Source organism: Mytilus californianus, unplaced genomic scaffold (assembly GCF_021869535.1).
Source record: "Mytilus californianus isolate M0D057914Y unplaced genomic scaffold, xbMytCali1.0.p SCAF_1, whole genome shotgun sequence".
Lineage (NCBI taxonomy): Eukaryota > Metazoa > Mollusca > Bivalvia > Mytilida > Mytilidae > Mytilus > Mytilus californianus.
The window spans coordinates 106,479,006-106,492,168 of NW_026262581.1; positions in this window are offsets into that span (position 1 = coordinate 106,479,006).

Below are 13,163 nucleotides of genomic sequence, written 5' to 3' on the forward strand. Positions count from 1 at the left end.
TATTTTATTATAGTCTCACCACATACAAACAAAAAATAAAATTCACAGAAATAAACATAAAACATTTAAAACATTTGCAATGTATGCACCAATCTTAAAAAGATTTATGAGAGACTTTTAAGACACAATATATACATATAAACATATTTTTACACATTTACATTTAAAATTTACAGTGTCCATCTATACTAAATGAAAGTAAAACATTTGTTTCTTTAAGAACTAGTGAAATAAAACACTGTTTCTTCTCAATAAAATGTTTTTGCAGGATTTGGCAACTATAGCAGCAACATGTGTTGTCTCAAGTACACCAACTAAATATTCTTTCTTCTTCAATTTACTGTTGGATTTCGACTGGTATACTGTTTGGAGGCAATAAAATGTGTATTCATATTTGAGGTGTAAGATTGGTCTTTATTATGGAGTGCTTACTCTTAATTTTGTCATGAATCTCATCTTACTTCATTTAAGACAAAGTTTAAAATTTATTTATTCAGTCCATTCATCTTCGTTGCCAATATCATTTATCGGATTACAATGCTTAATCAAAATTTCAAAGTTGCCGTTTTGAATATATTAAAACATTATGGTGTCAAACTGATTAATAATTCTTTATATATCAATCAGATACAGTGTTAATTGTAAAAATGTCCTAAGGTTGGCGGTTTTATCCTCGACTTTTGGACAATATTGTTTTACTTAACCTTTAAAATAGAGATCCAATAACAGCCTACATCTAGTATATGTAATGAATAAAAAAGAAAGGAAGATATTTTATAGGTCCAATTTTGCTGCACACACACACATATATATATATATATATATATAATAAGCAAGTCTAAAAGTGTACAACATCACAAAAAAATAAAATCATGTACAAATGTTAAATATTTCGGATAACTAATATCCTTCATCAGTAAGATGTCAAATGGTTCTTATCTTGACATGTGGTACTCACATTGTAATAGTAACCTTGATCGTTATACAAACTATCACAAATCAATACGCTGGTAAAATTTTTCAATATTGATGTTTGGGAGGAGAAATAAATTCCTTAAAACTGTAAAAGTCCTGTACTGAAGCCTGTGATGGTAAGGACTCATTCTATGTATATAATTCGTCTCAAATTTAGCCTAACAGTAGTAGATCTACACATTTGCGTTAGCAAACTTTTTTCTTCTCTCAGTAAAGGATGATAATGTTAATTAGCATGCCGCCACATCAAATTTTAATTTTATTATACACGTCTTAACATGTGACAATTTTATGACAGACATTCTCAATCGGATATATATGTATATATAAATATCATTTTGAGTTTTGTTGTAGATAAGTTTTTATACGGTTTGACTGTTTCTGTGACTTACAATAGTTAATATGACATATGTTGACAAAACATTTTGTTCGATAAAACATTAACATATTTGCATTAGAAATTGAGTAATTTAAAGATGCAAGTTTAGAACTTATTTTGTATATACATTGATACTCTTCTGTGATATGATATATCTTATCATGAATATACTCATAGTTATACATTGAATTATATTTTCTTTTAATTCTCATAACAATAAACGTTATAAGCTTTGATACCCACCCCCCTAAATAGAGACTGATAATAAAAATAACCGCCCTCTATCAATAACATCTTATATGTGTTGTTATTCTGGTAAACAACAGTATATACAATACAATGGTATCAATATATGCAGATTAGTTTCTACAATACGATATGGTACATGGTATGTAACATTTGAAAAAAATACCTAAATTTATACAAAGTTACATAATAACAAATTTACAAAAAGATAGAGAGAGGACTGGAAGAACCACTGAACAGATATATACGGGAGGTGAATCTCTGTATTATAAAGGTAAAAAGAACCCACTAAGTTGGCATTTTATGGATTTATTTACATCAGTTTCTATGTTCATTAAAAGTCCAACGCATCTGTACAATACAGTATTTATTTGTATGTTATATACTTATTGATACTCATATCATAGTATGGAACTAAAACATATAATGCATGTTTGTAATTAAAGACAAATATTCACAAAACAACTGAGTTTTGGTAGGTGCAAATACTTTTTCGAGGAACAAATATCCATGTAGAGACGAGATTTTGAAAATGGTTAAAAATCTTACCACAAGAAGAAAGTCGGTTACACCCTTAACACTCAAGCGTGTTTGACTTCACTGCTTTGTATTAAAAACAATTGATATATCGCTTCAGATCTCAAAGCTCAATGTTAGTATAACATCATTCAAAGTTTAAATTACTAGAAAACCCGACATTGAGGTCAAGCAAAATACCTTTGAGTCATAATGTAGTATTGTGTATGAATTAGAAAATAACCGTGTGCTGCTATTAATATTAAAACTTTTTTTCTTAGACACATTATAAAAGTAAAATTTAGAGATATTAATGATCTTATTCATGAAAATGTACTACAAAAATTGCAGTTCACTGACACCACTATAATTTCTGCCAAACACCTGAAAATGCAAAACTAAAGAAATATGTTTTATGTAATCTGTGGCTATTAGTGTTCAACTGTTGATAATTTTTAGTCAACACCTTTCAAGACATGATACTTTTATAGATTTTTTATGTGTTTCGTAGAACTTTCCAAAATTCGTCTGATAACTAATCAGTCAATAATTGTAAGAAGTATAAAGGCATAAAAATAGTACAAATGGTTTTATCATTTAGATGAAATATTTGTCCTTCATAATACAACTTTCATGTAGTGGTCGTTATGATGCAATGTGAATGAAACGGTTACCAAGAACTATAACTAGGGCAATTTTGACATCGTGTCATCGCTACCGATTTCTTCTGTGAATTCAGGATTCTCCTTCGTCAAAATTATCTCCCCAATACGCCACCTAATGTTTTCAATTTCGAAAATGGAAGCCATTGTACGGATGACGCAATGTCAATTTTGGCTCTTGAAAACAGATAAATTTATCCATATAGCATCCTTACCATCCTTACATGACAGTTGTATTTTTTAAGACAAATGTATCTACTAGCTACATTTGTATGAAGCATCATTTAATGTACTTTTGAGCATTTTGACAACTTAAAAATATTGTCTGATCGGATGTCAGGGGGAATTTTCGAAAATTAAAAAACGCAAAAACAAATTGTAATTAAATATTTCGTGGAAGGGCAGACTTAAAATTTTCAGAGGTTAAAGACTAATTACCCGAGTAACACACACACACATTTTTTTTTTTAAGTTATGCACATAAAAGATCTACAAGTAAAGTATGTCGTCAAGTGCTTTTAATAAAAAAATTGCTATTCAAATGCACTGTACTCTATTGTTATGTCTCATTAGAAAGGCATTTCACTTGACCCATATTTTTCAGTTTTTGGTATTGTGGAATTTTACTGTTATTATATCAATATGAAGCCTAAATAAAAGCAATTAATAGAATCTGAAGCGGGATGGTGTAAGACAAAACAGTCAACTCAAAAACGAATGAACATAAAAAGGTGTACCCGACTTTCTCTTTTCGATGAGATTATTGCCTTTTTTTTAGGATTTATTCCCCAAAAAAATCTGTTGCCGGGGGCAGCGATGCAAATTGGTGCTTTAAAAAGATCAATCTTTTAGCTTTGTGTGGAATTTGTTTCGATGGAATATATGCTTATGCACAAAAAAGATCCACATGCATTTGCACCTACCATAATCGACTGTTTTGTGGAAATTTGTCTTTAATTTAAAAATTTTCAAATATCTGGAAGCTCCATACTATAAATTAAGTATAAACACGTATATAAGATACAAAACAACTGTGCACTTCGTTTAACTTTTAAATCCAATAAAACAGATGTAAACAATTCAAATATACCAACTTGGACATTTTTTAATTACCTTCTCTAATAAAGAGTTCCATTTCTTTTGTTTAATTTCGACTAGATATCAGCACGAGAAAACAAAAATAATGGGAAGACAACTTTGGTGAAGAGGAAAACTGCCTGTAATGATTCAAAATTTAAACTTTTATGCAATTATCCTATTCATCTGTTTGAATATTTCTTTGGTATATTTCGCCTACTAGTAATTTACAAAGTTAAAGCTGAACTTTTCCCCGAACGTCATTATTTTTCAAAACCTCAGATCTCACATTCTCACAAAAAAATCGACTTTACAATCTTATTAAAAAGATCTAATTGACATTCAACTGACATAGTTTGTCCACCCTTTTCTCTAAACGACTTACATAGCGTATGTAGAGTTTTGTACAATATTCTTTTTAGCAGATATAAAAATCCCTGATCTGATCAATGTATTTTAATTCTTTTGATATTTCTACAGAATAAAATACCAAAACTAGTTTCGTAATCAGCTTATAACGACATGACTTCATTAGCCGTACACACATTAACAGCAAACAACAAAATAAGTCTTATTTCAACCAACAACAAAGTATAGATGACAAATGTAAATCCTTAGGTGTGTTACAAAAATAAACTCAGAGCAAAAACAATATAAACCAGCTCAAGTCTTAGAATATACAACCACAGCATTAACAACCAGTCATAATGAAAATCCCAGAAAAAATATCAACAACAAGACAACGCCATCTAAACCATTCCAATAGCGGTATAATAACTATTTACAAACGCAACCAGCAAAAATATATGTCAGATACAACATCCAGGGCTCTCCAAATTTATTTTGCAAACACCAATGCTTAAAAATATATTTCCGAAGAAAAATGCATGCATCTTATCAGAAAGAGTTTTACATAATCATAACTAAACTACTGCTTCTCAAATTTATGTAAGTGGATATTAAGATTTTTTAGACAATTTTTTTCACTTGAAAATGTGAAAACCATGGTTTTAACGATAAACTCATCATAGATACCAGGATTGAAAGTGTTTCAAAAAGAATAACTCTGGAAAAAACCCATCTAAAGCAATACAGCAATATTAACAAATCAGAAATCAATTTCGATCTAAAGAAACATTTATTGCAGTATCGAATGTATTTTTTTAAAGACACAACAAAAACGAAGAAATGACATGAAAAGCCATTAAACATCATTAAAATTAAAAATTATACATACATTAATAGGGGAAGTGAAAGAGAGTGAGGTTTTGAACCTAAGTCGAAGGGCTCTCCTTGATTAAGTTAGTAAAATATTCATTTGAGTAGTAACATAATTATGATAGAAAATAGATAGACCTACTGTATATTAGAAACATTCGGTCCCTTAATAGGTTTAGTTTATTTTGATATCACTTGTTGAGTTTGACTCCAGGTTTCGTTATTTCCCATTTTTGGATTAGAAATAAACTTCAAGACCATTTACGCTTGGCTTGACCTGGTATTTGTACATCCAGCTTTCGGTATTTTGGCTTTGGACGTTCCTGATACGGGTATGTCCAGAGGTACGATTTGGACGCATGAGGTTTTTATTTGGTTTTCATTTTGTATACCCTTATATTTATATTGAACTTAATTTGTACTTTCTCGGGAAAGTCTATATGTCATAATGTGTTATTATACTGTAATACCAACTACAAAATATTTTGTTTGTTGATGGTATCTTTGTTAGTTTATTTGAACCTTCCTTTATTTTAAAAATCAGTTGGGATGTATATCTATGATGTATGTTTACACAAATTTGGCTTCTCAATCTCAATTATCACGTTAACCAATTATATCTGTTTGGGTTGCTCATACAATTGTGTCACTATAACGAAAATATAAACAACCATCATATAAGTGGGAAGTCTTATAAATAAGCTAGCTAACTGTACCAAGTGAGGAATATGACAATTGTTTTCCAGTTGTTCTGTTGGTTGATATAGTCGAGCGTTTGATTTGGTCAGGTTTTATGGACTTTCCCCTAATTGAATTTACCATGGAGCTAAGTATTTTGTTAAAACATTTTTACTGCATAAACTACATACAAATGATATTCTAAAAAAATTCATTCCTTTTTACTACAATTAAATGTTAAATAATTTATTGTTGTACTACAGCATATGAAAATAATGGGATTATCTTTTCTAAGTGTAAAAAACTCTTCGGATGTTGACATAAATTGCATGCTTTTGATGGTCCTTTCAATTTTGAATGACAGTTATGCCTTTTCAACTGTATACTCAACTCACAATCTTATCAAAGATGCAGAAGTTTTCTAATTTCTTTGAAAATCTGTTTGCAAATTAATTTTTTGCAACACATATACAATCCTTCTTCTCTAATGAAAAGTTCAATATGTTATAGATACACTTACTGGGACTGTGATGAGATGATTAAAGATGTTTATTATCTCATTGACAATATATATGTACGTTTACATATCAACAGGTTTAAGGGATTCCTTTTGGTCAACTGGTCCTTTAATATCAAGCTTGTTCCCAAATTGATTTGACCAAAGATCCGTTCCATGTTAAACAAACTGATATTGTGTAACACGAATAAGCTCATCATAGATACCAGGAATGAGATTACATGATAGTAGATGAAATTCTTCCGTAATTCGTTGATTCGACTTTTTCAACCTTAACGTTCAAACGGTCACTATTTTGAAACTTTTTTATCCGGTATGTTGGAGAATCAAGTTGTGCTTTTTACCTGTTCATTACCTCAACCAAATCTTTCAGCGTAGAAGCACGACAGGTGTGAGAGTAGAGTAAGAGTAATTTATCATCTTTAAGTAATTGTTTAATAATATTTGCTTATTCTCGTTGGTGATATTTATCGTCTTGTCATTGTTAAATTTAAGGGGCATCTATTATACACTCAGATTCTCATGAATATTATTATATATTGTAATTCTGTCCATCTGTCTATCCATCAGGTATTGGAACATATGTTCAGAAAATACGACATGAGCAACAAAGCCATTCAAAGCGCAAAAAAAAATCACTAAAGTAAGCTAAAAAAATGAAGTTTTAGTATAGATTTCCAATAAAATGACATTACTCGACTTTACCAACATATCTGCACGTATCTCGACTTATTACATTGAATCATGCCGGAGGGGAGCATAGACTGCATGATAATTATGATCATTGAAACACATATTTTGTAAGAATATATGTTATTCAAAAATTAACCCAATCTGTAATTTTAAATCTATACATAGTTTTTCATTAAATTCTGGATGATTTTATTGACAAAATCCGTTTAAGGGAATAATTAATCCAGTAACCGGTAATCAAACGGACCGATAATTACTTGATCATTTCACTTGACCCATATATTTAGTTCTGACAAGATGAATTCTTAAAACTGCTAAAGTCAATATTAAGTCTGAAAAAAAAAATATTGAAATCTGAAGATATAATATGAAATTATCATTTTTGATTTATAAGTGATAAGGTTAAAACAACAGTTCCAAACATGCCGGAATTTAAAAGGTGTACATGATTACTTATTTTTTAGCATTGTTCTATAATTTATTTCAAGATACTTTGGTCAGAGACAGAAATTCAGTTCACTGACCTATCTAATTGATAGTACTTTGTCATCTTTCCGTCGAATTTCTATAAAATGGAATTTATCAAGATGTATCTGCAAGAAAAGAAACGAATACACTTTACTATATCGGTTATTGTTATTACCTCTTGCTATAATTATAAGGATCCATGGGTTCTAGGACGAGTTTGTATGTGTAATTTAACGTCATTGTAGGATCCTTACAGTCGCGGCTTTAATTTTTTATGATTAACTTATTTATGATAGCAAGGGGATATCATATTTTCGAGTCTGTCCGTCCGTCCGTTTGTCAGTTCCGTTCCAAATTTAAAACTTAATTTTAAAATCATATACCCAATTAGTGTTTTACCCGGATTAAGTGGTTAACTAAACATCAGTCTGATTAAAACCAGCCCTCACTATTCACTTGCGTTTGTAGGCTACAATTTTAGGGTTACGCAAAGTCGTGATCTTCTACACTGCATTGGGAATAAAAAACATCGAAAAAGAAAATACAAGCTTTCCATTTTGACTGCATTGCGCATCGAAGTTTTATTATCACATTTTTTTGTATGTTTCTGACTTATGACACATGAACTTCAATGATTTATTGAGTAAAATTAAATTCGGTGAGCCTGTGTAAATTGTTTATCAATAAAATATATAAAATACTTTTCATAAGTAAATGTACTTCAATAGATATGAAATATTTTGCCTGGAAATGTCTTTTTTACTTGGGCTCATATATCATGCTGCAGTGTCATTCCCGTTAAACAAGACAATCCTTAATGGAGCACACCTTCTAAAATATACCCTTCATGTATATAGGGAATTGTTTATCTTTGAATTTTATAATAAATGAATAACACTAGTACTTTGACTTATAAATTAAATGGAAGCGATAGTTTTTATCTCAACTTTTGATTATAGTCAAAACAAAAATTCTGACAAACACAGATTTCGACATTTCTGTACTTGCCAGTAAACCACCTTTCTAATGAAAATTAAGGCGGAAATCTGGAGAACCACGTGATAAATAGAAAAATACCTGATTTCTTTCATTTTTCGTTACTTAAAAATTATTTGATATGGACGAAAATTCCAGTGTATGATTTTTATATTCTTGGAACATTCAGTTTAAATTTGAGCGAAATTTAACCAAATTCGATGGTTGGCAATAACCAGTCCCATTATGTCCGTAGGTCGAGTTACGTACGTATGTCATTTTATTGGAAATCTCGACTATAATTTATGAAGTACATATTACAAGATAAAATGTCAAAATAACTTAAAATAACCAAATGTCAAATTACTTAAAATAACCAAATGTCAAATTTCTTACAATAACCAAATGTCAAATTACTTAAAATAACCAATTGTCAAATTACTTAAAATAACCAATTGTCAAATCACATAATGTTGCCATCTTGTAGTTTCATAACAGATGCGAGTCTTAATATATAGCTCTAACTTGAAGTTTACATTCAAGAAGTGCATGAATTCGCTCTATTTAACTTCGTCATAAATAATTTGTTAATTCTAGAGAAATATTGGCTTTTGTCAATTTGTTCTTCGGCATATGTTAAATAAAATTTCAATGGCTTGATCGATGCAAATTCTTTTGGAAGGTCGATATTTTTCTCCACCAAAACGGGAATAATCCTTCCTTTCTTTTCCAGATAATTCAATGAATCGAGTAACATCATATCTACTTGATGATGTAGTTTTGCTGATTCTGGTAAGCTGTAAAATGGCGTTATCAAAATAAATATATAATGGCTTTCAAACAAATGATCTACTTGGAAAATTCTTTGTCCTGGTAGGAAAACGTCATCATGTAGTTCTCCTTTAAGACCTGGAACAATTGTCATCAAATGTTCTAGAATTTTATTGGCAAGTTTGACATCTTGTAATTTATCTGGGTGTAAAATTACCACGTCATTGACAGGTTCACAAATCACTAAAATTAAAACACAAAATTTTAAATGAAATCACCTATTTTTAGTTTCATATGCGATTTTCAATTCAAAAAGTAAATTAACAAAAATACCGAAATTCAAAACAAAAAATCTATTAACAAATGACAAAATTAAAAGCTTAAACACATCTAACGAATGGAAAACAACTGTCGTATTCCTGACTTGGAACAGACATTTCCTTATGTAGAAAATGGTGGATTAAACCTGGTTTTATAGCTAGCTAAACCTCTCACCTGTATGACAGTCACATAAAATTCCATTATATTGACAACAATGTGTGAGCAAAACAAACAGACATAATAGGTAAAAATGTCAAAAATCGGGATACAGCAGTCAACATTGTGTAATAATCTTAATCACTATAAAACAAACGACTATGTCAACAAAGAAAAACAATTAGGCATGTAGACACTCTTTAGACAAAGCACGTAAGCAAAAATGAAAGACAAAAATACAAAAAAAAAATTACCTTAGCACAATATGTATAAATACCGAGCCACGCCAAAAGGATATTACCAAATATTTACTAAACAGTAAAGGTTAAAAATATACAAAGACAAATAAAAAGAACACTATAACACATAATTAAGAAGATATACAAGGTCAGTACCTAGAATCTATGCTTCAAACTTATTGTATTTGGTGAGTACTATACATGAAATTGCTCATTGGCGACCTCACAAAAAAAAAGAATTTGGGGGAAATTGTTCTATATCTAGCGCACATAATATCGTTGTTTTTTTTTTTTGGCATTAGTTTTTAATTTTGTGCATTTTTCTATTGAACTTTGTATTTTTCCTCTGTAATTTGTATTTTGTTATATCGCAACTGTTCACTTTTTCTTTCTTTACCTGGTAAGTTTTTCTCTATCTGTACATCAGATGTATAAACAACAGATTCAGATATACCATAAACTTCATAAACAGACCTGGAAAAAAGTCCATAAACATAAAGTTAAAGATTGTGTTTAATCATCTTGAAAATGTGCGAACGGTTCTGAGTTGACAACATACATTTATATAGGAAATATCGTTTGCAATAACCCAGTGAAGATTAACTTTTAAAACTAGAGGCTCTAAAGGGCATGTGTCGCCTTATGTCTGTGTGCATCTTCAATAATGGACACTCTCCAACATTGTGGACTATAAAAGAATGCATGACTTAAGAATCTCTTTTCGTTGATCTTGTATTGATTATATTTTTTTCTGTTTACAATTTTTCTCTATCTTTTTTAGTTTTTGCCTGAAACACAAAAAAGGGTAAAGAAAATTGTCATTAAAGAGCAATAACGCAGATAAGGAGTGAATTTCCGATTTCCTCCATTATATTAATTTGTAGATCTTGTCTTGCTGATTATTTCTGCTCATTTAAGTTTCTATCTATCTGTTATAATTTTTCAGATATTAGCCAAAATGGTAAAAATCGTCATTAAAGGGCAATAACTTCAATAAGGGATTGTCAGACGATTTCAACCATGCTGACTTATTTGAAGATCTTGCCTTGATGATCAATTTTGTTTGTTCAAGTTCCTATCTATCTATTATAATTTTTCAGATATTAGCCAAAAACACAAAACAAAATGGTAGAAATCGTCATTAAAGGGTAAAATCTCCAGGTAAGGTGAGCTAAAAATTATATGCATTGAGATACAGTTTGTTATCTTACTGTGTCATGTTTATTTTTTCTCTCTATCTTTTTTTGATTTTTTTTGCCATGGCAATGTCTGTTTATTTTCGACTTGAATGTCCCTTTGGTATCTTTCGCCTCTCTTTTACAATTTCACAAAATATAGGATATAGAAAAAAATGGAAGGTTTTTTTTGGTAAAAATTAATTGCTATTACACATTAATTTAAAATATCAAAGCCCAATAGCGGATTTGGAATCCAAAATGCTGAAAAAAGGCTGATCAACTGGGCCACTCTTAATAAATAATATCGGCTACAGGTAACACGTCATGTATAAAACAAAGGAATGATTTAATTTCCAGAAATCGTCAAACAGCCACGTTTTTTTACTAAGGTTCAAAGGACTATCTAGCAACATTCTTTGTTCGTTTTAAGTGAAAATGTAGAGTTTTTGAAAAGGATAAGGACGATTTATGATAGCTATCATACTTTTCACTGTTGTATTTGCAAAACTCCGTTTTTCATTTTGTTTGTCATATGGAGATGATCTAATCATTGTTGTATACCTGTACTCTTCTGATGGCATTTTATTTCCATGTTTTTCATCACTAGATGTTTCAAATAATTCACACTTTGATGTTATGCTGGGATGTGAGCTCTTGTCTTGATTTGTCTCACTCGTCTTTTTCACTAATGACGAGTTTTTAGTTTTATCTTCCTGTGTTGTATCGTCTTTTATCGTTCTTTCCGTCTCATTACAACTTGATACTACCTGGTCACTGCAAAAAAAATATTCCGTTTTGTTTTTAAAATCACCCCTTTTTCCCCCGTACATTACTATAAGCAATATAAATACCGTTCCAATATTAACCAAACAACAGCAAAAATGATATAAATTGTCACATTGTCAATTTCCATTACAAAACATGATAAAATAATAGTATTATAGTATAATTTTTCATTTATCTGGATCTGCTATAGAGAAGGGATTCCCTTTAGAATAAAAAAAAAAGGTGCTCCTACAAAAAGAAAAGTAGCTCCCGCTTTACGTGGGACACTCGTCGTGTTTCTCGTGTCAAGTTGACAATAGTTGAAATGTAGCATGAGGTGATATCATAATGGAGGAAACAGAATGGGATTATGGCTACGACAAGTGATATTCCTTAAGGGTAAACAAATCATGACGGTGAAAGAGGAGATAACGGATAATGGTTGGTTCTTTTTATTCTTCTTGCGAAGCCTTTGTATGTCGTCTGCTTCTTAAGAATAACGGACCAAGTCGGCAAGATGAACACAATTGGACCTCATTTCTGTTGAAAAACACGTCCACAAAGCGTAAGAAAAATGTTGTGGATTTTATAAGGATGTTTTAACAAGGTATGATTTGTTCCTTCCAAAAATAAGATATGAATATATACATTTTGTTTTTATGAAACAAAGTTTAGAATAAGTCTGTCAATGGTCATATTATACCATTATACAACGAGAGGGATTTAGATTGTATGTGATATAAAAGATCTATGAAATTTATGTCTAATTCACAACGCTATATAGCCGGTAGTTTCACAGTAAATCCGAAGCCCGGTTTTGATTGCTGATTAAATAAACATTCATAATTTGGTAACACTTGGTAATTTCTAAAAAAATTGGTAAAGCATATTGTCTTACTTCAAAAGTTACCAGGGGATAATGCATAATAGATATAAAAACATTATTCTTACCTCACATTATGTTGTCCTCGAAATAATGTCTCGTCTTTTAGCAGTTCTTTTGTCCTAAAAATCAAAAGATATGTTGGATAGTCAAGTGTTGTGTGAAATATTATGTCATGATGTAAATAATTGAATATCTGATTTAAATGATTGACTTTACTGTGGCAACTTTAGTTGAACTCTTAATTTTTGGTTTACGATGCAAAGTTCGTCTAAAGTCAACATCACCTAAGGGAGTTCCAATCTAGCACAGTATTATATAATTCAATTAAATTGAATTTCCAGACAAAATATATCATTTAAATCAAGAAACAACCGCAACTAAGGAGATGATACCCTCGATGATTGATAGCTCAGCAGCGGCAATAGTGGTGGTATAAAATAAAG